Source organism: Myotis nattereri, assembly GCF_964212035.1.
Source record: "Myotis nattereri genome assembly, chromosome: 8".
NCBI lineage: Eukaryota > Metazoa > Chordata > Mammalia > Chiroptera > Vespertilionidae > Myotis > Myotis nattereri.
In genome coordinates, this window is record NC_138083.1 from 65390915 (window position 1) to 65397190 (window position 6276).

Below are 6276 nucleotides of genomic sequence, written 5' to 3' on the forward strand. Positions count from 1 at the left end.
CCACCTGTGCCTCCACCTGTGCATCCACCTGTGCCTCCACCTGTGCCTCCACCTGTGCATCCACCTGTGCCTCCACCTGTGCCTCCACCTGTGCCTCCACCTGTGCATCCACCTGTGCCTCCACCTGTGCATCCACCTGTGCCTCCACCTGTGCCTCCACCTGTGCATCCACCTGTGCCTCCACCTGTGCCTCCACCTGTGCCTCCACCTGTGCATCCACCTGTGCCTCCACCTGTGCATTCACCTGTGCCTCCACCTGTGCATTCACCTGTGCATCCACCTGTGCATTCACCTGTGCATCCACCTGTGCATCCACCTGTGCATCCACCTGTGCATTCACCTGTGCATTCACCTGTGCATCCACCTGTGCATCCACCTGTGCCTCCACCTGTGCATCCACCTGTGCCTCCACCTGTGCATCCACCTGTGCCTCCACCTGTGCATCCACCTGTGCATTCACCTGTGCATCCACCTGTGCCTCCACCTGTGCACCCACCTGTGCATCCACCTGTGCATTCACCTGTGCATCCACCTGTGCCTCCACCTGTGCCTCCACCTGTGCATCCACCTGTGCCTCCACCTGTGCCTCCACCTGTGCATTCACCTGTGCCTCCACCTGTGCATTCACCTGTGCATCCACCTGTGCATTCACCTATGCATCCACCTGTGCATCCACCTGTGCATCCACCTGTGCATTCACCTGTGCATCCACCTGTGCATTCACCTGTGCATCCACCTGTGCATCCACCTGTGCATTCACCTGTGCATCCACCTGTGCCTCCACCTGTGCCTCCACCTGTGCATCCACCTGTGCCTCCACCTGTGCATTCACCTGTGCATCCACCTGTGCCTCCACCTGTGCATCCACCTGTGCATCCACCTGTGCCTCCACCTGTGCATCCACCTGTGCATCCACCTGTGCATTCACCTGTGCATCCACCTGTGCCTCCACCTGTGCCTCCACCTGTGCCTCCACCTGTGCATCCACCTGTGCCTCCACCTGTGCCTCCACCTGTGCCTCCACCTGTGCATTCACCTGTGCCTCCACCTGTGCATTCACCTGTGCATCCACCTGTGCATTCACCTATGCATCCACCTGTGCATCCACCTGTGCATTCACCTGTGCATCCACCTGTGCATCCACCTGTGCATCCACCTGTGCATCCACCTGTGCATTCACCTGTGCATCCACCTGTGCCTCCACCTGTGCATCCACCTGTGCATCCACCTGTGCCTCCACCTGTGCATTCACCTGTGCATCCACCTGTGCCTCCACCTGTGCATCCACCTGTGCATCCACCTGTGCCTCCACGGGCAGCCGTGCCGTGGGCCTCCGTGCTGGACGGCAGGGTGGCTGTGAGCAAGGCCGCAGCCCTCGGGTCTCACAGATGCCCCGCTGGGAGGATGTTTTGGAAGGGAGAGCTATGGGTATAGCAGGCGCCACTGGGGACCAACCCATTGTCCATTCGAATCTCCCCATCTCCTCGTTAACACAACTGATGGTGTCCAGTCACCTGCCCTTGTCCCTAGGGCCATAGGCCCTGAGGCAAGCTCTCCCACAGCGTTCCCATCTCCACGCCTGGGTTGGCTTAGGCGAGCATAAACAATACTTTTGCTAGGCAGACATGACAAGCAGTGCTCTGGGGAGCCTCTCATTATCTGAGGTGATATTGCCTTATCATTTAAGTCACTTCCTGTGGGACTTTGTTTCTGGCATCAAAATGCAACCTAAGTGATATTAGGAACTATTGTCCAGAAGTTCCTTATCCTGGGCTCCTGAAGCTAGGTGACACCCCCCCCCCCTCCATGGGGCACAGTCCAGAAGGTGTCACCCTGCCACCTCAATCTCACAGTGGAAGGAATGTCCTTCCCCTCATACCTGGGCCCTGCCCCTGGCTGCCTCAGCACCGTGGTCCATCCATCTTGCCCTCTTCCTTCCCCTCGTTTCCTTCCTCCCTCCTGCTCTCCCTCCCTGCCTCCCTGCCTCCCACCCTCCCTCCTCTGTCTCTTTTGTTTCTCTATGCCCTGAAGCATAGTTTAGTCTCAGCCCCTCTTCCTGGCTGACCACAGTGCCATATAACAGCCTGGGACCCCCACCCCCGCCCCACCCCACCCCCAAGCCTGAGGAGCCAGGCACTGAAGCACCACCTCTGATCCAAGGCTAATGCCACTTTCCCATCCAGAGCGCTGTACCCTCAAGCCTTGCGATCTGACTCCTGGGCTGTAGCATTGGGTCTGGCTTTGATGACCTAGTCTCCACACTGTGGGTCAGTGCCAGTCTCGCCCCTAAGAGGGCAAGATAGGGTCTTGGCCGAGACCCTCATGTGTCGTCTTTCTCATCACCCATCCACACTCTCCCCACCCCCAGTACTTCCTGAAACTTCTCTCACCCACCTGCCAACAGTCTTCTATTTGGCAAAGACAATGAATACATTTCAATCTCTTAGCCACTGGAGAGCATTTCTTCTTTTTAGCGTATTTATTGGGCTATAATTCACATAACAAAAATTTTACCCATTTAATATGCATTTAGTAAAGAGTTGTGCCAACATCACCATAATCTAATTTTAAATATATGTTTATCGATTTCAGAGAGAGGGAGGGAGAGGGAGAGATAGAAACATCAATTATGAGAGCTTGTTTGGAGGTTCTAGCAGGGGAGCGCAGCTACTCGTATACCCTTGACCGAAGACCGGTCCTCTCCTGGGTGGGGGGGGGGGGGTCGTCCTCTTCGACCAAGCGCGCAGCTTCGGGAGGGACGCACATGGATCGGTGAGGGAGGAGGGGGACACCCGCCTAGCCAGCCAGATCAGCCGAATCAACCCTGGCGATCAATGGGGTGACAGATGTCGCAGCCAGATCACCCTCACATCCGAAACATCAATTATGAGAGAGAACCATTGATCGGCTGCCTCCTGCATTCCCCGCACTGGGAATTGAGCCTGAAACCTGAGCATGTGCCCTGACCAGGAATCAAACCGTGACTTCCTCATTCATAGGTCCAGGCTCAACCACTGGGCCATGCTGACCGGGCACCATAATCTAATTTTAGATACTTTCATCACCCAAAAGAAAAGCCTACATATCCCTTAACTGTCACTGCCACCTTATGCCAAACATCATTCGATCCCCAGCCCCTGGCAACCATTAATGTGCTGTCTATGGATTTGCTTACTCTGGACAGTTCATATAAATGAGAATCAAAGATATGGAGTCTTTAGTGACTGTCTTCTTTCACTTAGAACAGTGTTTTCAAGGTTCATCTGTGGTATGGTATTTATCAGGACTTCATTTCTTTTTATTGCCAAATAATATTACATTGTATGGGCATGCCATCTTTAGTTTATCCACTCATCCATTTATGGAAATTTCAGTGGTTTCTACTTCTTGGCTATTATAAAGAATGCTGCTATGAATATTCATGTACAAGTTTTTGTGTAGAAGTGGTACCTCATTGTGGCTTTGACTTGCATTTCCCTAAAGATTAGTGAAGTTGGGCATCTTTCATGTGCTTATCAGCCACTTGCGTACCTTCTTTGGAAAGTATCTACTCAGCTTCTTTGCCAAGTAAAAAAGAAGGAAATCTTGCCATTTGTGACATGGATGGGCCTGAGAGCTAAGTGGAATAAGTCACACAAAGAAAGACAAAAACTGTATGACCTCACTTATGTGTGAAACCAAAAAAAAAAAAAAAAAAGCTCATAGATGCAAAGAAAAGTTGTCCGAGGTAGGAGTTGGGAGAGAAGCAAAATGGATGAAGGGGTTCAAAAGGTACAAAATTCTAGTTATAAAATAAACAAGTCCTTAGATGTGATGTACAGGATGGTGACTCTAGTTAACAACCCCTCAGACCGTAATATAATATTAGACAAGCGTTCTCTGAGGCCCAAGAGATGCCAGGCTCTGTGTTACCCACACCAGGTCCCTCCCAGGTCATTACTGATATGTCCACTTTATAGATGAGGAAGGTGAGGCCCAGAGCACTTCAATAACTTGCCCAAAGTCGCACAGCCAGTGAGGGACAGAGCTGGGAGTTGGACCCAGCCCGGACTCATGCCACTGCCATCCTCTTAGCCATCATGCTCTCTCGCCTGTCTTATAAGTATCAGTCAGTCTTCGGTCTGGAGACAGAAGGACACATTTTCTAGGTGATTTTCTTTCTAACCTTCTAAATAACTCACAGCCAAACCAAAGGCAGAAACACACTGACCAGAGAACGTGTCTTATTGTGAACTACGCCATTGGACTTCTTGGGCTTTTATCACAGTATATGCATAATTGCTTTTTGGTAATTATATAAAGTTATAGAACAATTCCTGGTGAGAGGCAGTGTGTGCCTGGCTAAGAGCAAAGATGAACTCCCCTGCCCGCGAATCCCGTCTCTGGCGCCCTGGCTCTGCTAGGCACATTTGTCAGCCTCACAGTGACTCATCTCCTCCCTCGTGCGATGGTGACAGGAATAACAGTACCTACTGCCCTGGGTGGTCTGCGTTAAAGGGGCTCCAGCACAGAGAACGGCGCCTGGCACACAGAAAGACCATGGAAGGGCTCATGGGAAATTCACAGCGGTCCATAAACTTCCTGGTGATAGCAATGAATTGGGAGTATGCCTCGTCGCTCTTCTCTCTTTGGGTTACCTCTTTTCAAGATTCCTAAAAGTCTCATCAGAACTTCTGGTGCTTGAGGTAAATCATTTCAAAACTGTTTAGTGACTGAGGTAGGAAAGCGAAGTACTTGCTGAAATATAACTAAAAAAAAATCTAACTTCAGTTCACAGCTTCCTGTGCTGCTCGTCTGTGGCAGTTCGAAGGGAGGTAAGACTGTAGGGACAGTCAGGGGCTAGATCATCGAGGACTTTGGGTGACAATGTAAGGAGCCTCTATCCTGGGCATTAGAGGAGACACTTGTCTGTTTAGGGCAGTGGTCGGCAAACTGCGGCTCGCGAGCCACATGCGGCTCTTTGGCCCCTTGAGTGTGGCTCTTCCACAAAGTACCATCTGCGGGCGCACACGTACAGTGTGATTAAAACTTCGTGGCCCATGTGCAGAAGTCAGTTTTCGCCTGGGCGAGTCTGTTTTGAAGAAGTACTGTTGATATTTGGCTCTGTTGACTAATGAGTTTGCCGACCACTGGTTTAGGGTATATTAACACAGCTGCGGTAATAAACACTCCCACACGCACAGATGCACACACGTGCACACGCACAAATCACATATGTGGCTTAACCAATAAAACTTCCTTCCTCCCTGTACAAAGCCCATTGTGGATGCTGTCACTGCCAGTGGGACGCTCTCCTCCAGTGCTGATTCAGGCATCCCCACTCCTCCCACCTACGGGAGCCCCTCCATACTCGCAGCCTGGCTCTCCCCCCTCACCCCACCCTGTGGCCCACAGGCCCCACCCTGTGACCAGTCTCCCCACCCACACCACCTGCCTTGGGCAGAGCGAGGAGAGGCTAGCATTCTCACATTACTAGCCTGCAGACCCCTAAATGTCCTCAAAGACAGAACCCTGTATCCCCAACTCCTAAGAGCCTTTATCTATCCCTAAATCTCCTGGATGCATGGGGAAAACCTGGTAACCATGGTCAGAACCCAAGGAGAGGTCTCTGGCTGCTTTTGGGGGACCTGGGCCCAAAGTTTCTGGGAAAGAAATAAGACCCTAGTGCAGTGGTTCCCAATGTGGGGCACATGCCCCACAGGGGCAATTTGACTTTTAATGGGGGCAATTCGAGAATGAGTTATTAACAGTGAATTTTTTGCATTTCTATGGTTCTAGGGGCTTCATATACCGTATATAAGTATATATTGTAACATGTTTATGCATTTGTTCTCTATTATGTTTTGAAACTTTGCCATTTTTTCATATCACTTCATATTATTTTTTAAACAATTTCTTAGTGATTTCTTCCTCAGTACTTCAGCTGTCCTTTTGTTCTTTTTTCTTTTCCATAGATACCATGTTCTTTGGAAGCTTGTTTAGACCAAGTTAATGGCCTTTTAGGCTTCCTCCACGTGAATAGGAGTTCACTTTTTGAATAAGAAATATAAGTCACTGAGGGCTCACCATGGGGGGAGGGGGGAGAGGGGGAGGGCGTCAGGATTTTAGCGATGCTTAGGTGGGGCGTGGCCAAAACCAGGTTGGGAGCCACTGCCCTCTGCCTGTAGCTCAGCAGCTGGTGGATCTGGTGAGATAAACTGGATCCCAGCTCTTTATCACCTTGGCCCCGCCCCTCTGTTGACTGACAGCTTGTTACTGTGTCTTCATTCCTATCTC